This window comes from Acomys russatus, chromosome 30 (assembly GCF_903995435.1).
Source record: "Acomys russatus chromosome 30, mAcoRus1.1, whole genome shotgun sequence".
In the NCBI taxonomy this organism is placed as follows: Eukaryota; Metazoa; Chordata; class Mammalia; order Rodentia; family Muridae; genus Acomys; species Acomys russatus.
The window spans coordinates 3,526,099-3,539,815 of NC_067166.1; positions in this window are offsets into that span (position 1 = coordinate 3,526,099).

Sequence of the window (13,717 nt, forward strand, 5' to 3'; positions counted from 1 at the left end):
CTTCAAAAATTACTACTAAGGCTCTTAGGAATGCAAAAAGATTCTTTGAAAATGTACTATGATATGTTGAGAACAAGATAAATGAGGAAGATGTTTTCTTCTTGTCACAAAAGATCTCCATTTTCCTACAATGTATTTAATCATACCCACTTGTGTATTTTTTTTTTGTCGCAGCAAAAGAAAAGTAATGAGAAGACCGGTATTCCTGCAGACCTACTGACTTAGTGCTGTGGAGCAAAGCCTTTCCCTTACTGTGGCCGTCTATACGCTAGGGTTTACCAAGCCTGTGGTGGACCTAGCATTCCCTTCTTGTTCAGAGTGAGGGTAAGAAGAAGCCACCACAGCTTTAGTAACTATGACTCATGTCCTCCCTACTTCGTGGATTCATTGTAATCTTTTTGTAGTTAAATTACACTTCATACATAGTCATCTATTTAGCTATTTTGTAAACCTTGGCCACTTTTATAACATAAGTTTTTACAAAGTGTTTTTATTCCTTATTTCCTTTATTCTTTTTTTTTTTTTTACAACTTTATTTCACTGTAACTATGCATGAAAAATGCATTCATATTGGCTAGTAGAATGCAATTATGTCAAACTTATCCTTTATCTCTCGCAATCTATCTCTCTCTATCTTCTCTCTTCTCTCTATCCTTCTCTTTCTCTCTCTCTGTGTGTGTATGTGTGTGTGTTGTGGAGCCTGGAAATAGATGTAAGGATCCATTGGAGCTGGAGTGACAGGTGCTTTTGAGCTGTCCAATTGAATGCTGGGACCCGAACTCCAGTCTTCATGACTGAGCAGCAAGCTCTCTTAAGCGTTTGACCATCTCTCCAGGCTCTGAGTTCCTGTATAGCTGTGTGGTTACAGAATCAAAGCCCACATGTCATTGTAAAGTGTTGTATCTATATTGCCAAGTTGTCTTTTGGAAATGTATCAAAGTATGGCAGAACTAGCTTATGTGTGAGTGTTCTCTTTCTTTAATCAAAGAAGAACTAATTTCAAGTGATTTAACTCTTTAATTTTCATAGACTAAAAAAATTAATGTATTTGTTAATATGACAGATTAAGTTCAGTGATATAAATGGTTTTGACATTTTTTCCAAAGTGAGATTGTTAGTAGATATATGTAGTCACACATATGGCATTATTTCTCTTCTGTAAAGTGGGTGGTTGAATAATACATTATAAAGCCATTTGTGCTGCCAGAGCTTTACTATACTAAAGGAAACACCTCACTTTGCCTTTAAGGTTGAAGAGACCAAGAAACAGCTAAATAAAGACTATGCAACTAATAGGACCTTTACTTCTGAGTAATTTGTGTCAAATCAGGTGTCCTTAAGATGGAATTTGTCATATAAACTTACTGTAACCTTTATATGGAAACAAGTTCAAATCCCTATGATTTTTTAAACAAAAGAGATGCCTTAATTTTTTTGAAAAATAGAAAATAGCAAATATGCAAGAAGAATACTAATTTGTAGATCTTTTTTCTTAGCAAAACTATTTTTGTAACTAATGTTTCAATATTCATGCTAAAATAGTTCTTTTGCATTTAATAGCCAGAAATTATGTCATAGATATGTGTATTTAAAATGAAGAAGTATTACAATCAACAAAATAGTGCATTTATTATTTTATTTTAAAATTTTAAAATAGAAAAGAAGTGCGCCAAGTGTCTTGTTAACTTTAATTTCTTTTTACGAAATATATTTCTTAATTGGGTAATTTGGTTTGGTGGTGTTTAATCTCTTGAGTTCTTTATATATTTTAGATATTATCCCTTTGTCAGATGTAAGGTTGGTGAAGACCTTTTCCCAGTCTATAGGCTGTTGCTTTGTTCTGTTGACAGTGTCCTGTGCCTTACAGAAGCCTTTCAGTTTCATGATGTCCCATTTATTAATTGTTGACCTTAGAGCCTGAGCTGTTGGTGTTCTGTTCAGGAAGTTGTCTCCTGTGCCAATGAGTTCAAGGTTCTTTCCTTTTTATTCTAACAGATTTAGTGTGTCTGGTTTGATGTTGAGGTCTTTAATTTACTTGGACTTTAGTTTTGTTCAAGGTGATATGGATTAATTTGCATTTTTCTACATGTAGACATCCAGTTAGACCAACAGCATTTATTCAAGATGCTATCTTTTTTCCATTGTACAGATATGGCTTCTTCCAAATTATACAATTAAAAAATGGGGTACAGAGATAAACGGAGTGTTCTCAACAGAGAAACATTGAATGGCTAAGAAAGACTTAAAGAAATGCTCAATGTCTTTAGTTATCAGAGAAATGCAAATCCAAATGACCCTGAGATTCCATCTTATACCTACCAGAATAGCTAAGGTCAAAATTTCAAGTGACAGCACATGATGGTGAGGATGTGGAGAAAGGGAATATTCCTCCATTGCTAGTGGTTGTACAAACTTGTGCAACCACTTTGGAAATCAATATTGGTGCTCAGAAAATTGGGTATAGTGAGAGCACAAGACCCAGCTATACCACTCCTGGGCATTTACTCAAAAGATGCTCCACCATACAACAAAGACATTTACTCAACTATGTTCATAACAGCTTTATTCATAATAACCAAAATCTGGAAACCTAGATGTTCCTCAACTGAAAGATGGATAAAGAAACTGTGGTACATTTACACAATGGAATACTGCTCAGCTATTAAAAACAAGGAAACCTTAAAATTTCCAGGCAAATGGATGGAACTAGCAAGGATCATCCTGAGTGGGGTTAACTCAGACCCAGAAAGACACAGATAGTACATACTCACTTTTAAGTGGATATTAGCCAAACACAGATATCCTCTGAGAGACTCCACCCAGCAGGGGAAGAGGACAGATGCTAGGACTTTCTGCTGGACTCTGGGTAGAGTTCTGTGAGTGGTATGGAAGAATCGGGGCAGGATGGAAGGGCCCAGAGGGTTCAGCAACTCCACAAGACCATCAAGGCGGACAGATCTGGACCCAGAGGTATCCTGCACAAACTGTTGCACCAACCAAGGACAATGCATGCAGTGGACCTAGACCTTCTGTCCAGATATAGCCAATGGACAGCTCATTCACCATGGTTGTTGGGGGAGTGGGACATGAACTCTGGCACCTCTGATTTGGTCACTTCCCCTTGGTGGAGGACCAAGGGACACACAGAGGAAAGGGAAGCAGGCTCTCAGGATGAGATAGGAGGTGGTCATAGGGTAGGGGAGGAGGTCCCTTTCTGTCAGAGGTCTCAGGGAGGGGAATAGGGCAGAAGAGGGAGGGAAGGAGGGAATGGGAAGATACAAGGGAGAGGATAACAATGGGGATGTAATCTAAATAAATTATAATACATTTTTAAAAAAGAAGTAATATATTTCCTCAAGTCAGCCTATTCAGAACACATTAATTTCTTTTAGTTTTAAGTCTACATCACTTTATTGAACTAAGTTCTGTTATTTCCAAATGTTAAACAAAGAATTGTAGCTTTCAAAGATGACTCATGCCATATAAATGTTGGAGAGTTCTTTACTAATTATTGTGTAACAAAATTGGAGTACATTCAGAAGGGTTTCACTCTCTCCTATGGGATGCTCAAGTCCCATAAACACCATTGGATATTTAACCTCTAAAAATATAGACTAAATATTCTGGGCCAAATGCAGGTAGGAGAGCCAAGAAATTTGGGAAATTGTGCAAGTAATTCAAATAGCCTGCCTTATTTTAAATGTGACTGAAGTGTCTAATGATCCAGGAAAAATCTGAGTGTTTTAATATTCCTGTTTGCAATATCTTTATTGCTATGAAGTTTCTCTTGCTGCTACATCCATGTAATTATGTAATTATAACACTTATTATTGTTGTTGTTGTTGTTATTGTTATTCAGGGTAAGGATAGAGCTGACCAAACATACTATAATTCTGAACAATAAGGAGTTAGCAGAAGCTGAGACGACAGGCATGAGTGTGTTTTGAAGAGCTCCTTGACCACAAAGTTACCGGTCACTAGGATGCAGGGCAGCAAACGTGATCTATACAAACCTAAGAGTTTTATGTGTGAAAGTGATGATGGAAAGAAGAAATGAGAGAAGAAAGGAAGGAAAGGCAGAGGGATGGAGAGAGACTGATAATCTGAGCCTCTAGGCTAAAATGTAGCAAAACTAGGCTAATCTTGAAGTAACTGCTGTAATTATTGTGTTTGGTTTAGATTAACTCAAAATATAGAATTCATTCCTTCAACTTTCATCTTTTACATATGAAAATTAATTATAAAAGTCCATGACCATATGGTATAAAATAGCTTCATACTCAAAATGAGAATCAAATTTAAAAATTTTTTCCATATTTAGTATACTGTTAAATATTTATATTAAAAACATTCTAAACATGTATATTCTATAAAATAAAAATGGTTATAGCTTCTTTCCATTTTGCTTTCAATGCAGAGTTTAAAAACCAGAGAGTTAAAAAGCTGCTCTCCCTGTTGCCCGAGTATAGAGTTTGTGGGGTGTATGGGAGGTGACTGGCTGCTTCCTGGCTCGGGTTCCCACACTTGCAAGATCATCTCAATGGGAAAGCACAGCAGGATCCTATCAAGTGGTCAATGGGAGACAGGATCTGAGCTAGAGACATCTTAGACACCACAGTTTTGCTCTTGGTGTCAATGTCCCAGAGCCAATATAAATATTTAGAGTCTCTCAAGCTGACTGGTCTCCCTTGGTGGCTCTATCTGACTAGAACTCCACATAGTTGAAGTCTGATGCAAATCCCACTGTTATTACCTCCAGTAGATCTGCTCTCTCGCTTCTCCTCCCCACTCCTTCCCTTCCTTCTATTCTCCTCCTCCTCTCTCTCCCTCAAAACATTCTTCTTTCTTAACCCCCAAACATGGCCTGGTTTCCTTGGACTAAGGCACTGTTACACAATTATATTCCTTGGAGCCATCTGATTCCTTGGCAGGTCATTGGGAAACGTGTCAGTGAAGCTTCTCGTCGGGACCCCATCATTTTCTTCTGTTTGACATGAGATGTTCCTAAAAAATAAAGACACTGTGGGAAACGTTGTGAGACATGGAATTAAACAATTGAAAAAAAACTATCTCACTTTTATCATGTAGCTGATTTATTTTCCCTGACTTAGAACCCTCCACCCCGATTCCCAATGTCCTCAGATTTGGGAGACTTGTCCCACTTATTTCATTTACTAATGGGCTACTGAGAATATGGGTTTTTGAAAAGTGGATGGATTCAGCTGTGAATCAATATCCTGAAGCCTGTGAGTTTTGTCTTGATGTGATCTCTTACCCATACTGACAATGTAATTGCTATTTGTAACATTGTGTCATCAACATGACTCAAGAAAATGAAACCTGTGTTGCCTTCAACGGATATGTGAGACAGATAACTCGGCTTGCTTGCTTGTGCGGAGTAGTGTGTTGTGTTCTATTACTTACAAAAACCCAAGTATTTTCATAATATTGACTGAGATGTGCATATACGAATTTCCTATAAAATAACGGTTTCTTTGTAATCAGAGATGATCTCTCAGAAAGTGACCACTCTGAACGATGGACACCAGGCTGCCTGTGTCGTACTGCTTTACTTTAACCAGTCTTCTTAGTCAGGCTAGGAAAGACACTAACTTTTTATGACAATTTCTAGTATACCATGTACCTATCACTTTCACGTGCTATGATCTAATGTCTTCATTTTCTTCTGTCTCAGTGAAGAATTGTTTCTTTCTGCTGAAGGTCTGGGTGTATTAGGCTCCCTTCTAGAGGTTTTTATTCATTTGATGACTGCATTTCTCTTACATTATTTTCTGTAACTTTCTTCTCTATTATTAACACTAGCATTTAACTGTATTGTGATACTTTAAGAAAAAATCCAACTTTTTTAAAAGAAAAAAAAAACCATAAGCATCTGTACATATGAGCAATACTAAATGGATTCAGAAACACACACACACAAATACACACGCACACACATATACATACACATGCACAGAGAGAGAGACACAGAGACAGAGAGAGAGAGACAGAGAGAGAGAGAGAGAGAGAGAGAGAGTGGGATTGTGTGACAATAATAATTAAATAAATGGAGGTCATTCATTGAGAGAGAGTGAGTTGGGACATAGGAAGAGTTGAAGAAAAGAAGGATGAAGATAGTATAAAAACATAAAATTCTTCAAAATTAAAAAAAAATTAAAATATCTTTCCCACAATGAATAAATCATCTCTACAACACCGTTTATCTCTGATACCCGTCGCGGCGTTCAGCCCACTGCTCCATGGAAGCTGTCCTGGTTACGCTCCCTGAGTTCCCCCTGGCTGGCTTTTGTCCTCAGTTTTGTTCCCTTCCTTCCCCTTTACTCTTCTTCCTCATAAGTGACCGTGAATATCAGCTGCGGAGACGGATACTGTTCTCCTTTATTATATGTACAGACATTGGCTTGCCTCCAGACTTGGTACCAAATTTCACTTTTCTGGACACAAACTCCAAAGGTCCAAGAAGAAGCTTGAATTTGTCACCTCAGCTGTCCCGACGATACAGCTATCTGCTTTAGCGTGGAAAGCAGAAGCCGGAAGCCAATGCCAGTTGCCTTCTTCTTCTAAGCCTGCTGTGTCAGCAATGGAGCTCGGCCTCTACAAAACAAGCACAGGCCCATGTTTCTCTTCCACAATTGCCCCACTATAACTTGAACCCTGCCTACCACTGTCTGCCTCCTGAACACCTACAGCAGCGTTCTGAGATTAGGCTCGCCAGGTTTTGTTTCTTCTAACTCAGCTTGCACTCAGTAGGAAAAGTGATTGTATCACAAGGTTAACCGAACCACACCACTTCCCTCATCCAAGATCCGCAATGAGTTCACCCCTTTACTTCACTGTGACATTGAAACCTCTTCCTAAGAGCTGACAACCCATGCATGCGTGATGTGATGTCTTCTCAGCATCACTCTCCTTTGCTTTCTGAGCATCAGCTCTGTACCTCTATCTTAAAAACCAACAAAAATAATAAAACCTTGGCCTTTTTTTCTCAGTACATACGGAAGTCTCAGTTCTCCCCACCTTCTGAGACACTTTCGTTTTAAGATCTCACCACCTGCTGTCATACTTGTCTTCAGAGCATTGCTCTTTTCCACTCTGCAGCACTTATTACAACTCTATCTTCCCTCCTTGCTCTAATGGGGAAACCAAAAAGTGCAGAAGATGCCTTATTTAGAGCATCATTGTGCATTCAGTGAGCAGCATATGTCAGCTGGGGAGACAATATCTTGTGTATTGTATGGATGCATTGCCTGTCAATTAAAAAAACCTATGGCCTATAGGAAAGGGTACAATAGAAGGTGGGGCATCTGGCAGGCAGAGAGGATTCTGGGAAAGAGCCAGGCATGAGAGATTTGTCTAGGAAGATGTGAGCAGGACAGACAGATGGTACTTGAGCAGAGGTAACCAGCCACACGGCAGAATAAAGATTAGTATAAATCAGTTATTTTAAGTTATGAGCTAGCCAGAGAAGAACCTAAGTATATGACCTAGGTATTTGTGAATGTATTTTGAGTCTCATGAGTCATTATTCTGGGAGCTTGGGGTCTGGTGGAAAAACCACTGCAACAGTCATCTGCTTAATAAATGTTGAAAGAACAGCCATGTTTATCCCTTGAGATCATCGGGGATGGGGGTACTCAAAAATCATGTGCACTGACCCCCCAAAAAAGAACAGTGAACTGATTCTGATAGAGATAAGTAAACAGAACACAGCACAAACGCGTGAGTCTTCCAAGAACAAGCTTCCTACTTGTTATGCAATATATCTTCTGCTACAAGGACAATCAACATCGTGTATTCACCATGGCCCAAGGTACTTTGAAGGTATGAAAACACAACTTTCCTGTATCACCCTAACATTTTTTTTGTAATTTACATTTATGTACTTATCTAATGAATTTTATGATGATTTTGCTTGAAATATTTGAGTAATCATTTTTATAATCCAATAATTACATTTGGTGGTAATTTTCTTCCTTGGCTTGGGTACCTTCTTTTGTGTTGGCGGTTTCATCTTTTACTAAGCTGAGGTAATAGGAAAATTTTTTCCAGTTAATGTAGAACACTTTTAAAATCAGGAGTTTTCACATTCTATTTAGAGTAAAAGCATTTTACATTCTATTTAGACTATTGGCTCAACAGCCAGTGGGCTATAGAGTTCAAGTGGCTTCGTTCTTGGTAAGAGCTACGCATCCTGCCATGGTCTCTCATGCCTTCACGTGCTCCTTGGCTCCTATAAGACAGTGACTGGGAATCAAGGGACGTGAAAGTCAGTTCTTGCTGCGGTTCTCTTTCTGCAAAACTGAACATGTCTCACGTATCACACTGACGGTCTTGCTAATATGTGCTCAGAAACTTCTCTTGTGGTTGTGTTAGTGGGGAACAGGGCCGCAAGTGGGGCATCCAGCTCCACATCTGTATAGAATCCATGCTGCCCCGAGGTTCGTCCATGCTTTCTAGCCAGTGGCTGTGGGGGCAGAGAGAGGACCCGAGTGTGTGCAGTGTAGGCTCTGTGAAACAGTAGCTTTGCAAGTGGACTCCTGACAGAGGCTTTTTAGATCTGCTCAAGGGTTTTTCTATCAATCCTCTGAGCTTCTTTTATTTCGTGAGGGTCAGGTCTTTATCGTAGTTCAAAGCTTACCCCACTTTCTCTGGTCCTCACCTCAGCTAAATTCCTCAAGTGAACCACTGTCTCTTTAATGTCAGTCACAGCACAATGGCATCTGCTTCTTAGAAGACCTGGGAGAGTGACATAGGAGGTCACATTGTAAAAGTGTGATCAAATCCATTATAAACTTGCAGATTTTTTTTCTTGAGGTTGTTGAATGTCTTTTGTTTCCACCAGAGATGAAAAGTGGAAGATGCTCTGCATTTCAGTAACACAGAGTTACTGTGTTTTCCCTTCACTCCAGTGAATGTGTGGTAAGTGGAATCTCACAATAGGCTAGGCTTTTCGGTGCGACATGACTAAAAGTGTGGCGAAAGTTCTTGCAAGCTTTTTGAATTTTATGTTACACTTACTACGAGTGTCTTTGAAATGCTTTTCTGGCAGGCAACAGATAGAAAAAAAACCTGGGAGGTTAAATAAGAGTGAAGTTCAGAAGAGCAAGAAACAAGGCAAACATGGTGGGGGGGGGGGAGGAAAAAACCCTCAGGAAAGTTATGTAACTCCAAAAGTCCTTCAGGTATCTTCTGCTTTTCTCTTGTTGATTTGGGGGAATATTGCGGTAGTTCTAGAGATTCATGCTTCACTGATAATGAATGAAGTATTAAGATAGGAAAGTGGGGTGTGTTTTGTTTTAGTAGAAATAATAAGAAGAGCAGTTAAATATATGATGCTGCTCACTATAAGATAAACACGCACGCGCACACACACGCACGCACACACACACACACACACACACACACACGCACACACACACACACACACACACACACACACACACACACAGATAGAGAGAAAGGGAGATAGAGACAGAGAGGAACTGGCTCCTGAGAGTTCCAAAATCTGTAATTATACATCGTTCTCAGAAAGTAAACATTTTTTGGTATATTTTAAATGATATGCAATGAGGACAGGCAGTTATTGTTTTGTAATTTATTTATTGATGTTCTTTGAGACTGTCAATCATGCGTACATTGACTTCGATGCTGAGATTGGACCTTCAGAACCAACATGAAAAGTAGGGCATGGCGATTTTTACCTGTCACCCCAGCACTCCAGCACTGGTAGTACGAGACCAGCAGGTCCCAGGGACTCACAACCAGACTTGTGGAAATAGCTATTCATTCCTACATTCAATGGGAGACGCCCCTCTCCACACAGACACACACATTGCACGAAGAAGTGACTGAGGAAGGCACCCTGCTATCAGTCTCTGGCCTCCATATGTACCTTCAAAGGCAAACCCCTCCCACACAAGTGCACACACACACATACCACTCCCCGACACTCACAGAAATGTACGTTCTATGTGTAAGTCTTGGCTTTGCTACTAACTTGCTTGTGATGCATGGGCCTCAGAGATATACTCTGGGCCTCAGATCCACCACAGCAAAAATGTGAATCAGCTATTTATCATATTGTTTATTCAACAACGGAGTAATATTTAAAGCTAGGCAGTTATCATTTAAAAAGATATCCTTATGAAAATATTCTGTTGTCAGTGTTTGACATTAGATAAGAGAGAATTTACCTTTTTTTAAAATGGAAAATTGGTAAAAAAAAAAAAATTAAAAAGAACAACCATGCTGAGTTATTAATATAAGATTCTCACGGTTCATTTGTAGCAAAAGATAGGCCAGCCCAGGGCAGTATCAGGATATTTTAGGAATGTCAGGGTTTTTTTTTTTCCCATTTTCTACTGTCAATGCAAATGCAGCATGGATGGCTGTTACTGGCCCCAGTGAGTTTCCTGGGAAGCTTTCCTGTGCAAATGAGCAAGAGTTTCTGTGCACACGCTAACATGGCATGTGCAGCTTTAGGTCTTGTCTTGCTGATTACCACACAACCCAACTGCCACATAAATTATCTTTATAAATGAAACTTTGCATACATATGCAGCAGATGAGCATGGAGCAATAAATTGGTCACGACTCCCTGTCTCCAATGGCGCCAGTTCATCACTTCCTTCAGCATGTTGGGACTAAGGGCATGTTGGTGAACGCCCTCGACTAATCTCCTCTCAGGATGCACCTCATATTTCAGTACACACTGGCACATGGTGGCCTTCGGAGGGAAGGGAGAAAAGTTTAGTTTCCTGCACTGTCAATCCTGCCTTACTGCCTACAGCAAACCTAAAAAAAAAAAAAAAATGTAATAATAATTGGAAGAAATGTTAAGCAACCAAAGCTTTTATAAAGCATGCCGTGATTAATTGCTAGCTTCGCTCATGAGCTAGCTGTATAGAATGCTTCCTAGGAGTTTCGTCTTATTAGATGGAATGATTCATGCGCCTTTTCTTGGCACAACTTCTGCTTCTTTGCAGATATCTTCATCAATATTGTAGACAGTTATGGGGTTCTGCTCACTAATACGCAGCCAAAAAAATATCCTTTCAAGAAACGCCTCTGGTCTTGGGCACCCTTAGAGTATCCGCATGGTGTGGCTACTCGAAATGCGCTCTATTTAATGACCAACCACAATTGCCTGGATCCTGAGCCTTTTATTTTTAATTTTAATCTGAATTTGAAAGCTGTATCTATTTAATGACCAACCACAATTGCCTGGATCCTGAGCCTTTTATTTTTAATTTTAATCTGAATTTGAAAGCTGTATCTATTTAATGACCAACCACAATTGCCTGGATCCTGAGCCTTTTATTTTTAATTTTAATCTGAATTTGAAAGCTGTATCTATTTAATGACCAACCACAATTGCCTGAATCCTGAGCCTTTTATTTTTAATTTTAATCTGAATTTGAAAGCTGTAAATAGGAGCTTCAGAGCAACCATGCTTGCGTTCTTTGTTGTCACGTTGCTCTGCTAACTCTGAAGCTCCCATGTCTGGAAGTGAATTTTTCCACTTGCCTGTGATGGGCCATTTTAACGCTGATTCCCGGCTTCCACACCTCTTCCCAGTGTCACCTTCCTCGAAACCTTCCTGCTTTCCTGGTGCAATCCCATTCTTGGGTTGTCTGGAAAATCCTTTTGTTTTCTTTACACAGAGAAGAGACATGGCCTGAGCTCCCTGTGTCCTTTTCTCTTGCTACTGGGAGGTGTCACAGGCAAGTTGTGACCACGAGGTGACAAGCTTATAAACGAGAATGCTGGTCTTGCCGTCTTGCCATAGCTGGGGTTCCGAGCCACTGCCGACGGCTGCCTGCCTCTGAGCTGTGGTCCTGTGAGATAAACATGACCCCATTTATTGAAGCCATTCTACAAGCGGGTTTTGTTTCCTTGCAGCTGCAGGACCTACTGATACAATTACTTCTGGGTACAGACCGTGGAAGTCAGCTTTACATTTGGACCCCAAATGCCTGTTCAACTGACAAAGGGGGACTTTCATCTAAGAATAAGATCTAAAGAAGAGTGAAACAATAAAAATAAGTTTTATTTTAAACACTCTTTATAGGAACCTCCATGATAGCTGATACTGTTGGTGCTAAAGGCAGGCTTCGTTATCTGCAGCGATGATGAAAACTTGTTAAAATACCGGCTCTTTAGACCGACATTAAAGGTCTTCCTCACTCCAGGGGTGGTCTATTCATATCTTTCTAGGGAAGCAATATGAATTCACGTCTATGCTTCTTTCCTTTTACCTTTTAAAATAGTGTGTGTGTGTGTGTGTGTGTGCGCGCGCACATACACATTTGTGCACATGTGGAAGTCAAAAGAAAATCTACAGCAGTCAGTTCTCTCCTTCCACCATGTGGGTCCCAGGAACCAGGATGAATCAGGCCAGCAAGCTAGGCAACAGGAACTTGCCCTTGCTGAGCCCTTCACCAACCCTTATGCTTATTTTATGATTTCTTCAAAGCCATGCTTTCATGTTTACCTAACTTTCATTTCTTCTGTTTAAACCACCCACCTCTTACTGTATGCATGTATGTATGTATGTATGGATGGATGGATGGATAAACACACACACACACACACACACACACACACACACACACACACACACTTTTCTGACCACAAAACTCATAGTACGCATTCTCTTCATGGAAGCAGAGCTGGGCTGTGTGACCATTCACTTAACATGTTATGTATTTCTTCTCTGTATTTTATATTTGGATATTCAGCAGGAATCCATGATTCTTATGGACAGAGAAGGAGGAAGTGTTTTTGGTTTTTTATTTTATTTTATTTTTTATTTTATTAAATACACCACAGGAGACTTGCTTTTAGTAAGCACCCGGTAATTAGTATCTTTGTGCAGATGGTTTTAATTTTCTCCATTCAGGCACTTCTCAGATACCTTGATGCTGTGTATTTTAATGTTTATAACACTACTCTCTAGGGTTAGGAGGTGTAGTTTTCTACTAGAGCTTTATTGAGCATTCATGAGCATCTGGATTTGATCCTTAGCCTTGTAAACAAAACAAAACAAAACAAAACACCCAAAACAAAACAAACGGAGCATAAATGTCTATGTGCTAGTGAAAACCATGTGGATTGTATAAAAATTTCAAAAGTCTCAATATGAAAACTTTGAAACCCAAAAGCATCAAGGAGATGGCTCAGTCAGGACAGGGCTTGGCATATGCAAGTATAAAGACCTTAGTTTGGATCCTTTGCACACTTGTAAAAACAAGGTATGGAGGTCTGTGCTTATAATCCAGCACAGAGGAGGTAGAGACAGCAAGCTCAGGGATCTTGCTGGCCACCTAGTGTAGGCAAGTTAGTGACCTCCAGGCTCAGTGAGATCACCTGTCTCAAAGAGTAAGGTTGAAAGTCATTGAAGAAGACATATGACAACAACTCCATCCCTCTACACACATTGCAAGTGTATACAAACATATACACAGCGCATACACACATAAGCAGAAGACAGTGAGTGGGGATATAGGGTTCAAGGTCACCTCTTAATAAATGAGAAAGTGAAGCCTGAAAAATCGAGTAATGTCAGGCAGAGGTTGATGGGGCTCTGCGAGCTGGAGGCCAGTCTGGTCTGCAAAGAGTTCGAGGACAGTCAGGCCTAGATAGGTGGACCCTGTTTCAAAAACAGAACAGAATAGAACCAACAAAGCAAAACAAA